Genomic DNA, 16518 nt, shown 5'->3' on the forward strand with positions numbered 1-16518 from the left:
TTCTTCCAATATCTGAAAAAAATTCTCTAATACCAATACCACCATACACACACAAGGCCGTTCTATGCCAAGGGCTGTGCCAGACACAGGCAGGAGTAAAGAGGTGCATGGAGGTGCTCAGGAAACACGAAGCCAGGTAGCTGCTGTCTTCACAACCATCCACAGGTCACAACAATTATAAGGAAGGGAGGATGGAGAAAATGAGAGAGAGGCAGCATAAACAGGGAACGGGGATGGAGCAGAGGAGGGCAGTGGGTCCCACTTGCTGGGATTAGGAGAGACACTGTGGAGGATGCCGCCTGGAGAGTATTTTGCAGCTTTAACTCCCCGCTCCGGGGCTTTTCTTTCATTTGGAGGGTCCTTATATCGAAGAAGTGATTCTCCACTGGGGGAAATTTTGTTCCCCAGGGAACATCTGACACTGCTTAAAGACACTGTTGATTGTCCCAACTGGGGGTTGGGGCGGTGGTATGGTATCTAGTGAGTAGAGACCGGGGGTGCTGCTAAACATCCTACGATGCACAGGACAAGCCCCTGTAATGAAGAACTATCCAGCCCCAAATGTCAGTAGTCCCGCAGTTCAGAAACCCTGCACTGGAGTATAAGACCCACAGACTTTCCGTCCTTCCCTCCTTTACCTCAGACGAGAGGTGAGTTTGGGAGAAGAAAGTGGCACATCTCCTTTCTGTCCTTTCTCCTGCTGGCATCTGTCTGCCTGCAGGGCACATGTCCTTTGGGTCTGCTGTCAGCTGTGTGGTAAACTAAGCAGGGTGCAGCTTGGCCTGGTTCTGGGGTTCAAACTGAGACTCTGTCATAAAAAGATGATATTTTGATCTCCATCACTCCTCTTTTCTCTTTCTTTCCTCTCTCCTAATTGGTTCCAAGTGTGGAAAGAAAACCAGATGTCTCATTGGCTTCCTTAAAATCTCAACATCAGTCACCCTCAAATGTAAAATGTATGACAGGCCTTAACTAAATTCTCCAAATGTCAGCGCTTAATAAACAATGAGTAGATTAAGCTCGGTGAGTATTGAATTAGATGTGCACGGACTTGGGGTCATCTGGAGATCCATGTCGCCCTAAGGAATTCTGAAAGTGGCCTAAAGATGAAATCTCGAGGACCTCAGATCCAAGGAAACCCTAATTAGAGGCTCTTGGTTTTAATAGCTTCTGAAGAGGTCAGACTGTAGGGCTACTCTAGAAGAGCCTTTAAAATATTTTTTTAGTTTAAAAAAATGTGTAACTCTGTGTGGTGATGGATGTTAACTAGATTCATTGTGGTGGCCATTTCAGTATATATATATGCATATATCAAATCATTAAGTAGTGCATCTGAAATTAATATAATGTTTATGTCAATTTTATCTCAATAAAAAACTGAATTAAATTTAAATTTTAAAATGATATTTTTTTTAATGATCAATAACCACCTTGGAAAAGGCCTCTTTAACAATGGCCAGAGCCCAGAGTCAAGCCATGAGAACAAAAAGTCTTTCTTTCCTTCCTTCCTTCCAAGGTCTGCATAATACGTGAATCACGGCACTTTCTTTTCACCCTATTTCAGCGTGAGCCTGCTCTGCCTCTTTGAATGTAAATAGAATTGTTTGCGAAATCTGCACACAATGTGTCAGCAGAAGTGTCTCTAAAAATTCAATGAAGCCCTTCATCCCACCTTTGCAATGCAGTTGGTTCCCACTTGATTTTCCAGGACCCTCTTTTCAGTTACTATCTTATTTCCTCAAGAATGCCATATGAAAATGTAGACTACGGAAATGGTTTTTCTGCTTGCTTAATATATGCAATCTCTACCCTCCTTCTGGCTTTGTCAACCCCACTTTGTAGGGTTCCAAAGGGTGAGGCATGGTCTCACATATTTATGTAGAAGAAAAATGTGACATGCTTTTGGAAGAGAGAAGACAAGTAAGAGAATCCGGGGTTTTGAGTCAGTGTCTTCATTTGCATCTATGACACAAAACAGAAACGCTCATCAGTTTGAAACGGGTCAACTATGCACAAATCAATTTTAAAAACTGCTAAGGCATCCAGAGATAAACTGGCAAAGGAATTAATCACTCTCTCCTCCTTCCTTGTCCGTGTGCCTGTTAACTGTGTGTACAGCACTGAGTTATATTGATTCTTGTGCTTGTTTTTCTCTCCCACTAGACTGAAAAGTTTCAGCGAGGCAAGGACTGTATTCCATCCATCCTCAGGTTTCTAACACCTAGCCCAGTACCGACACAAATGAGATACTACGTAATTGTTTACTGAATTTAATTCAGTTCAAAGGACACATGAGCAGACAAGTCACAAAAGAGGAAATGCAACTAGTTAAGGAACATGTAGAATTTATAGCAACTAAAGAAATGCACAAATAGCCACAGTGTTTAAAATGCATTTGCAGTCATTTGAAATGAAACTGTACGCACATTTTAGAAAGCAACTTGGTTAACAGGTACCAAGATGCTGAAAAATGTTATACTCTTTCACTCAATAGTTCTGCTTTGAGGAACCTACTTTATAATACTATAATACTAATATACATATATGTACTATTGGTGAAGTACCTAACTACAATTATGCTGAGAAACTTCGAATGCCATTGTATCTTTTAATCCTCAAAAAGACAACAACAACAATCTTATGGGGTAGGTAGTAGTCCCATTTTAAGAATGGGAAACAGAGGCTCCTGGGCATTAACTAAAATAAGGAGGTCATGAAGGCCACAGGGCTGCAGAGGGGCAGAACCACGGTTCAAACCAGATCCGTGAAACTCCCAAGCCTGGGCTTTTTCACCTACGATGTATTCTGAGGTTATGATCTTAAATAGCATAGATGTTTCTACACAAAGTTCTTCTTCTCAGTCTTATTTAAAACCCCACAAAGTTGCAAATTATCTAAATAAACCATAAGAAGAAAATATCTAATTGTGGAGCATTAGTTTAGTAGATATATAGTTTACAGATGAAAAATTCTATTTAAAAATTATATCATGGAATACTAGAGATTTAAGACAATATTAAGCAGAAAGCACAATTGTGACTGCACTGTGGTTTCAATTAGAAAAACAAGTTTAAATGTAGAAAAAAAAAAAAAGGTAATAAGGAATATTCTAGCCTTATGAGAGTTAGGACTATAAAAGATATTTTCCCTTATTCTTATGTCTTGTTTTCACTAGGGGAGTTTTGTACTAATGGATTTCTTGAATTCTAACTGTTAGTTATAAAGGCAGGTTTTGATTTCACTTTAAGGCATAAATGATGTATAGTATAGGATCCCATGTTTGTTAAATCAACACTTTACCGAGCCATGGGAGAAGTTTGCATTTAAAAGCTCAGCAACCTGCATGTCTTGGGTCAGCAACTAATTACAGGGCTGGTGGCATTAAGTCACAGGGAGGAGAGAGCAATGGTGGGTCCTCTTCTGATGACCCTGAAAGTCAGGACTTATCAGGAGGAGAGAGCCTGGGGCAGCCTCTTCCCGACTGTGTGTTTTCTTCCCCTGACATTATTGGACTCACCAACCTCTTGCTGAAGTTTTCTGGGACCATTCTATTTGCTGGGCTATTCTGCTGGATCTCTGTTTAGCCTAACAGCAATGGGACTTAGGTGAAAAAACTTACCCAAGCCTCAGTTTATTTATCACTAAAATGGGACTGAAAATAACTAGCTTATATTTATATAAATAAATATGTACGTTTAGTGCTATTTTTTGCCAATAATATTCAATGAAGGATAGCTACTATTATGAGTATTAAAACAGTAGCAATAATAAAGAAAACAATGTTGATGATAATATATCCACCTGATTAAAAAGTAATTTGTTTCAATGGGTCCAGTGTTACTGATGGATGTCCTTTACCAGCAAGAGTCTATTTCTAGCTCTTTCTCCCTCCCTCCCTGTGTTTGAAGAGCTTGGGAATCTTTTTACCCATCTGTTCATATCTTTAGCCACCCAAATACACTCACAGCCTGATTCCTCCTACAAGAGCTCAGACAGTGGTGGTTAAGAACATTCCAGAACTAGACTAGCCTCCCTAGGTTTGCATCTTGGCCCTACCACATTCCAACCACATGACTGTGGGCGAGGTAATGACCTTCTGGGCGCCTCTCTTTCCACATCTTTAAGATTAAGATAATAATAGAACTGACTTCACGGGGTTATTATGATCATTAAGTGGGCCAGCACAGAGGAGCATTCAGAACACTGTGGGCATATAGCATGTGGCCAGGCAACACAGTCCTGTATCTTCATCAGGATGCTGATTGTTAAAGACACATGCACCCCTATGTTCATAGCAGTACTATTTACAATAGCCAAGGCATGGAAGCAACCTAAATGTCCCTCGACAGATGAATGGATAAAGAAGTTGTGGTACATATATACAATGGAATATTACTCAGCCATAAAAAGAATGAAATAATGCCATTTGCAGCAACATGGACATGGATGGACCTAGAGATGATCATATTTAGTGAAGTAATTCAGAGAAAGATAAATATCGTATGATATCACTTATATGTGGAATCTTAAAAAAATGATACAAATGAACTTATTTACAAAGCAGAAATAGACTCACAGACATAGAAAGAAAACTTATAATTACCAAAGGGGATAGCAGGGTTGGTGGAGATAAATTAGGAGTTTGGAATTAACAGATACACACTACTATTTATAAAACGTCAATAGATAATCAACAAGGACCTACTATATAGCACAGGGATCTATATTCAACATCTTGTAATAACCTACATGTTTAGGTGTAAGCAGGGTTGATTTTTTCTGGAGGTCCCTCTCCTGGGTTTGTAGGTGGCCTCCTTCTCCCTGTGTCCTCATGGGGTCTTCCTTCTCTGTGTGCCTGAGTCCTAATCTCTTCTTTTTATAAGGACCCAAATTATATCGGATTAGGGCCCAGCCTATTGAAAACATTTTAGCTTAATTATTTCTTTAAGGACTCCATCTTCAAATCCAGTCACACTCTGAGATACTGTGGGTTAGAACTTCTATGTAAGAATTTGGGTGGGGGGGGGGGGACACAATTCAGTCTGAAATAAGGAGGACAAAGTGTAGTTTTTATTTCCCACAGTCACTGAGTCACTCCAAATTTGTAGGTTACAGTTTTTTCCAGCAGAGCAAATCTCCTACATCTGGCAGGCAGTTTAGTCTTGGTTGTTTTTTTCACTTTAGGCTACAGTTTTCAGACATGATTTTCAACAGGCCCGTTGTCACAGGTGGAATCTCTCCTCAGGAAAGAGATGCGGGTGAGCCTTCTCCCTGCCAACATTTCAACCAAGAGCCACAGCAAACCTTTATAAGCAAACTCTTACTAGTCTCTATCCCGAGAACTGTGGGGACGATGGGATGCGAGCAGAGGAGAGCCCTGTAGCCAACAACCTTTTAAAGCGACTGCTTGAACGGCCTAAAATTATGCCCCGTAAAGTCCTTGTAAGGAGGGAAAAACAGATTCAGAAGAAGGTCTTCTTCCAGATTTGAGATGTGAAGTTTCAAATGTTCACAGTTAGCTTTGAGCCAGGCCAGCTCAAGTACGACATGGCTCTCTGCAGCCTCCTTGCAAAGCTAAAGTGAGCAGAGGGGGTGGATGATTTGGTCAGAAACCTAAAACCCTCTGTTTAGTCCCCGTCAAACTAAGGGCAGTCCAGGTAAGGAGGTCAGGAAACTGTCCACAGCATCTGCTGTCCACAGGCATCCCCTAACCACACACAGTCCCACATATGAGAGTCACTACAAGCTCCTCTGTAAATTTAAGACTTCCATGGAACATCAAGCCTTATTTACATCTGAGGGCAAACTACTTTAATCATAGAATCTTCTGCATTAGCCGAGTGTTGCTGTGTGTTTCAAGAACAGACAATATCAGTTTGGATAAAGTAGATGAAAGGGAGGTTTGGGATACATCTGGATGGAGTCCAGGTTTTTGACCCAAGCAAGGGAGGCTGGGGACCATAGACTTCTGGGTGGTAGGGACACTGGGAATGAGGGGAGGGCTCAGAAAACCAGGAAGGGCAGCCAGCAAGGAGGGAGTCCTTTGAAATTTTGCCCAGAGGCTTTAAGACAGGTGGTATGGTCCTGAAAAATGTCTCTTGTAATTTACGAAGTCCTAGTCAAAATATCAGAAGTTGAGAATGATGCTAAGCTCAGCAAATTTCAAATTGCTGTCATTTCCCAAGTCTCAGTTAGTCAGCGTGCAGTGTCTCTATTCAAGTCGATTCAAGATATTTTAGCTAAGCAGCCACGTGTGCTGTGCAAGGAGGACAGAGGCTGTTCCCCTTATACAGAATAAGTGGGGGACCAGGATAATCTCCCAGGGCCCTCTCACGGCAGCCACCAAGGTCAGGACAGCAGCCGTGATCAGAAATGGAGAAAAAAGCTGAGCACAAAACAGTGAAAATGTCTCTAGTCTCTGGAGGGTGTGATTTTGTGACATACTGAAAAGATGAAGCATGACTCAAGCAAAACTCACCTCCCTGGTTTTCAAGTTTGTCAGCTAAAAAACTGAAGGTTAAACATGCCTACCTTGGCAGGCTGTTGGATAGAAGGAATAAAACTAGATATCTAAAATGTGTAGAGTGGGTGCTCAACATCTTTTGTGTGTGCACAAACACACACATGCACACACACGTACACACACACATACTCTTCTAGAATGGTGCCCCAACTGTTCGCCCCAGCGCACGCTGAACGGACTTACCTACTGTACTCCAGAGCAGTGGTTCTCCAAGTACGGTCCCTACAGCAGCAGCATGAGCCTGAGGTGGGAGCTTGTTAGAAATGGATATCTCAGCCCCCCAGCGGAATCAGAAAACCTGCATTTTAACAAGCCCTCCAGGTGATTCTAATGGACACTGAAGTTTGAGAACCACCACTCTAGACCAACGGTTAGCTACCCGGCTGCACAGTCAAGTCACCTGGGATGTTTCTAAAAACAGTAGTAATACCGCAGACCCACCCACACCAAATACATCAGAACTTTGTAAACAGAGTCCAGGCCTAGAACTTTCTTTTTTAAAGATCTTTCTCAGATGATTCTAATGTGCAGCCACTACTGAGAAACTATCCTTCTGGGTACCACAGCTGCGGAGTTACTTGGTGGTTCTCAGATTGAACACCCATCTTTTCATTCCTTTGTTTCCCCAAATACAAGTGCCTCTTCGATGCCAAGCACTGTGGCGGGTAGTGGGGATACAAGACAGACATGGGCCGCACATTTCTGGAGTGTATAGTCTGGTGGGCATCACAGAGTCCACCACTTACAGCCACACTAGTTGTGCACTGCATAACTCCAGTGGGTGTCCTTCACATCTTTGTATACAACCAGTAAAGCCACACACAGCATCTGAGGTTGAAGCCCAAGGTAATCTTGGCCCCTAAAGATGTAGAGTATATAATTTCCAAATAGCTTTAGCCTCTACTCTTGGCACTGCCAATGGCTTCCCAGGGAGTCCCAGCAGGATCCAGGCCAGTGAATCGATTTTCTTATCACTCTGCTACGTGTAATCACTACATTTTTTCATTGATGAGGGACGTGACGTGGAATATGACTTTGCTGAGCGTGGTGGTTTTATTTTTTAATGAACTGGTATCATTATATAGTGTTTTCACTTTGAACTTACTTTATTCTTAGTGCGGTAGGCTGAATAATGGCCCCCAAAGATATGCAGGTCTTAACCCCTGGAACCAGTCAACGCTTTCTTATGTGGCGACAAGAACTTTGCAGATGTGATTACATTAAAGACCTTGAGATGGTGAGATTATCCTGGATTATCTGGATGGCCATAAATGCAATCACAGGCGTTTTTACGAGAGAGCGACAAAGGGAGATTTGATACAGAAGAGGAAAACAATGAGACCAGTGAAAAAGGACGCTACCTTGTGGGCTTCAAAGGTGGAGGAAGGCGCTAGGAGCCCAGGAATGCAGCTCTAGAGAAAGTAAAGGCAAGGGGATGGACACTCTCCTACAGCCTCTGGAGGGAACACCCCTCGACACACTGATTTTGGCCTAGTGAACCTGATTTCAGACCTCTGACCTCCAAGCTATGGCAGAATAAAGGTGTGTTGTTTTAAGTCACCGAGGTTATAATTATTTGATGCAGTAGCAATATAAAACTGATATACTTACGCCCAAATAAAGCAAATCCAGAACAAGAGTAGACGGTTTGGGAGAGAAGTTAAGGGCACCTGAAATTTAACGGGCCAGGCTCTGCGCTGGTTACTTTACGCGGATTAGGTCTCAACCTCCCAACAATCATGTGAGAAAGGGGATCTCATCGTCACAATCACCATCATCGTCATCACTACCTTCATCACCAAAATCATTACACATCATCACCATCACCATCATTTCAGTTTTAAAGAAGAAAGTAAATTACAGGAAAGGTTAAGTAATGTCCTCCAAATCACCCACCTGGTAAGTAGCAGAGTTTGAACCCATGTCTGCTTGACTCCTAAGTACAATCTCCAAAAGGCACCCTCCACTAAACAAGTTAACTGAACAGCACTGTAGAAGCCTTCTGTATTGAGTTTACAATTCTGCTCTGATTGGAGCATAATGGGTTACTGATTAATGACCTTTATGGCCTGAAAGCAGAGTGTCTGAAGCAACCACTTTTGAAGAGCTTTTTTTTATAGTGACCTGCAAAGAGCAGCCCACCTCCCCAAGTGAATGTGGTGGGTGGTCCCACAGACACTGTTCTTACAGCCATAACACAGTTCAATGCCATTAATAACTCCCCATTCAATACAGTCTTGCCCCAAAGGAATTGTTTCTGCGTCATCAACTCCTGGCAGCAACTCTGCTATATCTGAGCTGCCATTCCTCACAAATAATGGCCTTTTATCCCACTTGAAACTTGTCACCTGGAACAAATAAGGTCTTTACAAGTCCCAGAAAATGAGAGAATTCTCTCCACAAAGTATATTATTTTTTACTTATTCCCTACCCTGACATAATAAGAGGGGTTAACCTACCGGAGAGGTTGAATTCACATCACCCCAAAAAAGGCAGTGAGGATTTGCTCATATCAGAAGGGAAAAATCTGGTTTGTATAAAAAAGTAAAATCTGACATGCAGAAAAATTATTCTAAAAACTAACAAACACATAAATTTTATTTATTTATTATAAATAAAATTTGATAAAATTTACTTTATAATCTATTAATTACATCAGTAAAATGATTTCATGCCACAGAGACTTACTCAGATATCACGTTTCTATGTGGTAAGAAAGTCTCAGGATCTCTCACAAGTCCTGGGTCTGAGGAACTTTCCCTAAATCCCTCAAAATTTGTCTTTGTCTTTGTGGTATAAAGAGGTCAACATTCCCTAAATTGATCAATAGTTTAAAAGAAAGTGCAATAAAAAATAACAATAATTATGACACCTTATACTCAGCGATTCCCATATACCAGAGAATGTTTGAGGGCCTCACGGCCAGTAACTCTTTACTCCTCCCATTATGAGGAAGTATCTTTGTCATCCCTGTTTTGCAGATGAGGAAACTGAGACACAAAACTGGTATGGGGTGAAGCCAGAATTCTATGCTGCGCATATTAGGGCCAGAGTCTTCTTAAGCACAATGTTTTAATGCCTCATCAAAGTTCTAAAAGGCTTTTCAGAGAAACTCGAATATCTTACTTCGTAATTTACACAAAAGTCTACAGAGCCAAGAACAGCAAGGACTCACCCTACCCGATAATAAGACTAGTTATACACCACGGTAATTGAACCAGTGGGCTGTTGGTGCGGGGATGGACCCGTGGGTCTCTGGAGCCAACGAGAGGCCAGAAGAAACCTGCACTACGCAGGAGGGAAGAAAGGAAAAGAAGAAACACTCAGTAAATAACGCTGGGACTATTTGTTACCATATGGAGGTAAACGAAATTTAATCCCTATCTCTCACTGTACAAAAATCAATTCAAGGTAAACTAAGGACTTAATGAAATGAAAGTCAATACAAACTATTTGGGAAAAAAAATAGGAAATGTGTAGTAGGAACACATTTTTTAAGACAAAAACACCAATCAAAAATTGTAAAATTAATCCGAGTACCTATTCATCAAGAAAAACAGCAAAAAGGTGAAATATAAAGCACTAATGGAAGATATTTACAGCATCTGCAACCGCATTACTAACAAAGAATTAGTATAAAGAATATATAATAAACTACAAAGAGAGAGAGAGGAAGAAGATAAACAATCCAATAACAAATGGGCTAAAGGCATTAGTAGGCATTTCACAGAATTAAATTTTTCCTTTTCTTTTTCAAATCATTGAATTCCACTTCTCTACTAGATCATTCCTAACAGCATATCGCTGAGAGGTTATCACACCCGTCTTACCCTCTCATCTCAAATCCTTCCTTGGCTCCACTTTCCCCCTCAGCCTCCTATTCTCACATCCTAAGCAGGTGTTTCTCCCCACCGCTCCACCAAAACCGCTCTTACAGACGTCACCACGGCGCACATGTCACCCCAGCATGACATGCATATTTGACGCTCCTGATCATGCCCAGTCTCCCTCTCATCAGAAGCCTCTTGATGCCCCTACGCAGATTCCTTTGAGGATTCCCTCTCGTTTCCTGAATTCTGAAGTGTCTCTGCACTCAGTCTGGGACCTTTTCCCTATTTATACTCACTCCCTTGATGATCACCCATTCTGAAGGTTTTTAATGGTATCTCTAGGCTGGCATCTCCTAATGTCTAGTTCTAGCCCAGACCTCTTATCTGAACTCCTAACGTCTATGCCCAACTGCACCCTCCCATCTGCACTAGGATGCTGAGTTTGTTTCGCAGAGCGGACAGGCCCCTAAGTGAGCCCTGGTCCTGCCCTTCCTGCCCTCCAACCTCTCCTCTCTCCGGCTTCCCCATCACCACAAGCAGCACCTGAAAGCAATCGTCCTTTCTCTATCACCGCGGATCCCATTCATCAGAAAAACCTAACGCTCAACCGAAACACGACCCCCTTTCACCACATCCGTATCATCTCTCCTTAGCAGGACTGCAATGCCCGTTTGGTCTGCGAGCTCCACGCGACGGACAGAGAAATCTGGTCAGAACTCGGGTCACAGAATGTCACTCTGCTCCAACACCTCCCACTCTCTCTCTGTCCTCACCTCCTCCGCCTGCACCCCCTCGCTCGCCCTGCCTTCTCCCCACGGAGGCCTCCTTATAGTACTTGAAACACACCTGACACAACACTGCTGCGGGGCTTCAGAACTTCCTGTTTGCTCTGCCTGGGAAGTTCTTCCCCTGACATCTCCCTGCCCCTCTCCCTCACCATCCCCAGGTTTTCACACCAATGTCCCCTCCTCAGCCCCCCATCTGAAACTCCGCATCTCCCCTAAAATTACTCTTCACTGCTTCAGTTTTCCCCTGACACCAATTACCATCTAACCAGCTACACCGTCTATTTATCTTGTTCATGCACAAGCATGAAGCTACCACAGGACACTGGGTTGCCTGTTTTGTTCGCTCTCTAGCTCCAGACATAGAATCAATGGGCACAGCAATTGCACAGATAATTATTTGTTGAATAGAAGAACGAACTACACACACCATCATGGATAAATCTCAAAGCAATAATGTTGAGAAAAAAAGCCAGTCCCAGAAGAACACCTCCTTTGTGATTCTAATTGCATAAAGTGCAAGAGCATGCAGATCTTAGCAAGATAGTACTGTGGGCTACAAACATATGTTGACACAACTACAGAGAATTAACTAACATCAAATTCAGGAGTGAGGTTCCCTCTGGGGGAGGGGGTGTGATTGGAGAGGAGCACACAGGGGAATTTTCAAGGACACCCTTCGGTTTCTTAACTTCGGCAAGGGTTCTACACACACACATTTTGTTAGTGTAAAAAATTTGTAAAAAGACAAGAAAAATCATTTAGAGCACACCAGACCACATCACCTCCTTGGAATCCAATATTCATAACACGGGATTTCAAATATGGTCCCACCACGGATACAGTGCTCTGTGCTGCTTCCTTGGCCATACTACAAACTCACTGTGCAGCAAAATCAGTTCACTTATTCTTGTTCCACAGCCCAACTGGATGGCAAAACTCACCCCAAGAGACTGAGCTCTAAGAACAGCCAAGGCAAGAAGCAGGTGACCGTTATCTCTGATTTTGTATCCACTGATAGCACTTTGTACAGGGCAATGATGAAAAAAGAAATCTTCTGATGCATCACACAAACCACAGAATTTGACTTAGTAGCATGGGGGTTCGTATCAAGAGAGGAGAATGAATTCCCAAAGACTCTGTTAAGAGCGGGTGCTTCCTTTCTGCTGCGCCCCTCCTTTTCTCAGGAGCCAGTTCAGCTCTCCCTCCTGCCTGAGAGCAGCTGCCCTCACCGCCCACGTACACGTGGGTCCTCACGGGCTCCCACAGCTGAAAACTGCATCATGAGGCAGAGACTCCACTCAATGTCCTTCCTCAGGAAAATTACCTTTGGCTCCACTGACATCTGACACTTTGGCATGAACACCGAGACGATTTGAGACAATACGTGAGAAAACGTGCAGTTATCTTTAAAACATTGTTATAACACTGGATAAGAATGCAAATGTTCAACTGTAGCCCTGTGAATAAAGCTCAAGGAAATAAATTAGATGATAGACAGATGGATAGATAGCTAGACAGATAGACAGATAGGTAGGTAGGTAGTAGACAGATAGACAGATAGATAGATAAATAAGTAAATGGAGGAGGGAAGGAATGAGTTTGTTGTGTTTACTAGTTATCCCCAGCAAATATTATATGCTAGACACTCAATAAACATCTGTTGAATGAATGAATGAGGTAATGGATGTCAAACAACGGGATAAACTATGGTCCAAAGTATCTAACACCTCAGGTACGCCACACCCGAGTAGACACAATCAGCCCTTCGGCCTCCACTATGTGTGAAGCTCAGGTAAACGTGTATTTTGCTTCCTTCTCCTGAACACCAGGCCTTTGGGAAGCCAGCCTGTCCATGTTCCTGCTACATGGCAGGTGCCTGATGAACAAACTGTTTTACTTAATCACTTATATATTTGGGGAGAGTATCTACAAGAATCCATCCAATTTCATGTATCAGGAGGTTTCCCTTGACCTCTGAGATACCAGAAAATGACCTTCTCCAGGGAAAATCTGGTTGTACCAGGTGAGTCCAGTGTGGTGACACTAAGACCTCTATCTCTGGACGACAAAGGGCCTTGGATGGGTCAAAACCTTCCATAGCTTATCTACAGTCCTTTGTCCTCCAGAACCGTGCCATCCCATATGGCGGCCAACAGCTGCAAGTGACTATTAAATTCAAACCCATGAAAGTTAAATAAAATCAGTCATTCCACTCCTTAGTCACTCTAACCACATTTCAAGTGCTTGGGAGTCACATCTGCCTAGTGCCTACGAGCCATTAAATGGCCTCATGTTCTAGAACATTTCCATCATCACAGAAAGTTGCTTTTAGACAGGGCTGGGCTGGCATGTGATCTGATGTTACAGTATCACCTTTGATTGTACCTCAAACGATACTGAATATAAACCAGCTAGAAATCCTGAAAACTACAGAAAGAGCTAAAATGATTTAATAAGGATTATAGAACCTAAAAAGACATGAATCATAGTTTAGGAAGCAAAAATATAAATGAAGTAACATTTCATGGGGGAAGGGAATGAGTGAATCCTCTACTTAAAGATGAAGCAACACATTATACAAAGTATAAACGGATACAACTGACGCTCTTTAGATCTATATAATACTGAATTGAAAGCAAATGCATTGGTCAAGATACAAACTAATCCATTTACAAATTAATCGGATTGTTAGGTGCACACTACTATCAGTAGCCTGAGGTAGCACTTCCAACTAATGGTAGTAATTGCTTTTAAATAACCTTAAGATGAGTACAGTCACCTCAATGCTCTATTTAACTCCCTTTTCTAGTGCAGAAATTATGCTATAGATCAGCCTAATGGGAACACACACCTGATATGCATACAAAGGACAACTGAAGAGTCAAGAAGTAAAATGTTTAAAAAACAATGCTTTGTAGAATGAATTAAGACAAACAAGAACCTGCAAGACCACTGCAGCAGAGCCAAAAATCTGCACCCTTCACATGCACAGTTCTGCACTTGTGAGCTTTGTGACCTGGAATTTGCCACTAAGCCTCAGTGCATTTCAAATTTCCATCTGCAAAGTGAAAGGGGCTGTGCGACCGTTTGGCATTTCTTTTCGTTCCTGGGGGCAGTGAATCAATGACCATGGCAGTGACAGAGAAGGGAAGGAAGAGTGGCCAAGTCTTTCTCATCATCAAGCCCAGCTCCTCCCATGCTGAGCCCAGGTGGAGGCACCGACATCTTCCCAGTCACCTTCCCCGGACACCTTGGACCCAGGCTCCATCCTTCTGCTGACCCTGCCACTATCCTGTCCTCCCTGTTGCAACGCCACATACAACACACACACACACACACATATATACACACACACACACACACACACACACACACACACACACACACACACACACACACACACACACACACACACCATGCACACATTAGCGGACAGGTGAGTTCGAGAGCAAACCAAGAGGGCTGATGGGATGGAAGCGAGGGGAGGCGCAATCTCTGTCGTGAGCGTTAGTCGCTGCCTTCGCCGCTAACGTTCTGGTATGAGTCGCTAAAACCATGGTGAAATCTTGCTCGGCCATTGGATGTGCTTCTCGCTGTTTACCAAATTCCAAGTTAAAAGGACTGACATTTCACGTATTCCCCACGGATGAAAACGTCAAAAGAAAATGGGTATTGGCAAGAAAAGATGTGATGTGAATGCTGCAGGCATTTGGGAGCCTAAAAAAAGGAGGTGTGTTGTGTTCAAGGCACCTTAAGAAGACAGATTTTGACAGAAGCGCTCCAAATATTAAAACGAAACCTGGAGTCATACCTTCTAATTCCCTATCTCACTTACAGGGGAAAAGAGAAAAGTTTCACTGTAGGAAAAACTTCACCCTCAAGCCCTTCCAGCCACAAACCACAGTCACCACCGTGCTGGTGCTTCCTCGTGTATGGAAGAATTCCAGCCCCAGTTCATTTCTGAGCACAGCTACAGTGTAATGGACAGTCCAAAGAAGCGTAAGCATAAATCAGATCAAGTGATCAGCGAGCTAGAGGATACCAAGGAAAGTCTGCGGAATGTTTCAGACAGAGAAAAACGTTTCCAAAAATCATTGAGGAAGACAATCAGGGAATTAAAGGATGAATGTCTCATCTGCCAAGAAACAGCAAATAGACTGGAAGTTTTCTGTTGGGAGTGATGTCAGGAGAGCATGAACTATATTTCACGAAATAATTTCATGTTATGTTCTGCCTAAAATTAATATTGGTACAGCTTTTCAGAAAATGATTACCATCATTAAATAATATCTGTCAAAAAAAAAGAGCAAACAAAGATATTAATTAAAACATATAGCATTTATTTAGCGGTTGCCATGTGCTAAGTACTGTACTAAACACTTTCATATTTTAACTCACTTAATCCTTACCACCCACATCCCTAGGAAGGTGTTTTTATCCCCATTTTATACACAAGGAAATTAGGGCACAGAAAGGTCGGTCAAAGGTCATACAGTTTGTATGTCTTGGAGCTAGAATTGCAACCCAGGCCACGTAGCTTGCAAGCCTGTGCAATTAATTTCTAGAATATTCTACAGCTATGAAGAAAGTTACCAAGTGGCAATATATACATATTTTACTATACTGCATATACAAGAGATCATGTCAATCAAAATCTATGGTTGATTACCCGCAAAAAATGGCTGTAGTAAATTTTCCCGTCCCTCTGTACTTGGCCTTTGCGATGTGTCTGCAGCTCCTCGCATGAAGAAGTGTCTTCTTCTCAACTCCTTGAATCTGGGCTTGGCCATGTGACTTGCTTTAACCAATGGGATATTCACAAACATGATGCAAGCAAAGGCCTGAAAAGTGCTTGTGCACTGGACTTGCTGGAGACATGGCATGACCACCATGTGGACAAGCTAGGCTAGCCCCCTGGGGGCTAAGAAACACAAGCAGAGGCCCAGCCATCCCAGCCATCCCAACAGAAGCCCTTTCAATGCGTGGTTTGAGAATGATCTGCCATGTTCTCTTCCTTTGCCTTCTAATGCCTGGTCTTTTCGTTGATTTGTTCACCAAGGCATGGTTGAACCCTCCCTATATGCCTGACACTGTTTTGTGTGCAGGACTCAGTACGTATAGTGTGATGAGCAGAAGTGTGTCTCCCAAAAAGGTATGTTCAAGGTCTAATCCCCAGTAGCTATGAATGTGAACTTATTTGGAAACAGATATAACCAACGTTCCAGAGGTGCAGAGACAGACACACCAGGAGAATATCACGTGACGACAGAGGCAGAGAATGGAGGGATGCAGCCATAAACCGAGGGCCGCTGGCAGCCACCAGGAGCTGGGATTGAGGGCTGGAACAGACCCCCCTCAGAGCGTCCAGAAGGAACTA

The 16518-nt window shown here is 42.7% G+C and overlaps 1 protein-coding gene and 1 pseudogene across 1 annotated transcript in view; one reads left to right on the forward strand and one right to left on the reverse strand.

Annotated features, from left to right (window-relative positions):
* The window catches only part of DSCAM (DS cell adhesion molecule), a 738451-nt gene that overhangs the window by 632835 nt on the left and 89098 nt on the right, over nt 1-16518 (reverse strand). The window lies entirely within an intron of this gene.
* LOC137766669 (THAP domain-containing protein 6 pseudogene) lies at nt 14697-15379 on the forward strand (annotated as a pseudogene).

The sequence above is a fragment of the Eschrichtius robustus genome, chromosome 6, assembly GCF_028021215.1.
Source record: "Eschrichtius robustus isolate mEscRob2 chromosome 6, mEscRob2.pri, whole genome shotgun sequence".
NCBI classification, from domain to species: Eukaryota; Metazoa; Chordata; class Mammalia; order Artiodactyla; family Eschrichtiidae; genus Eschrichtius; species Eschrichtius robustus.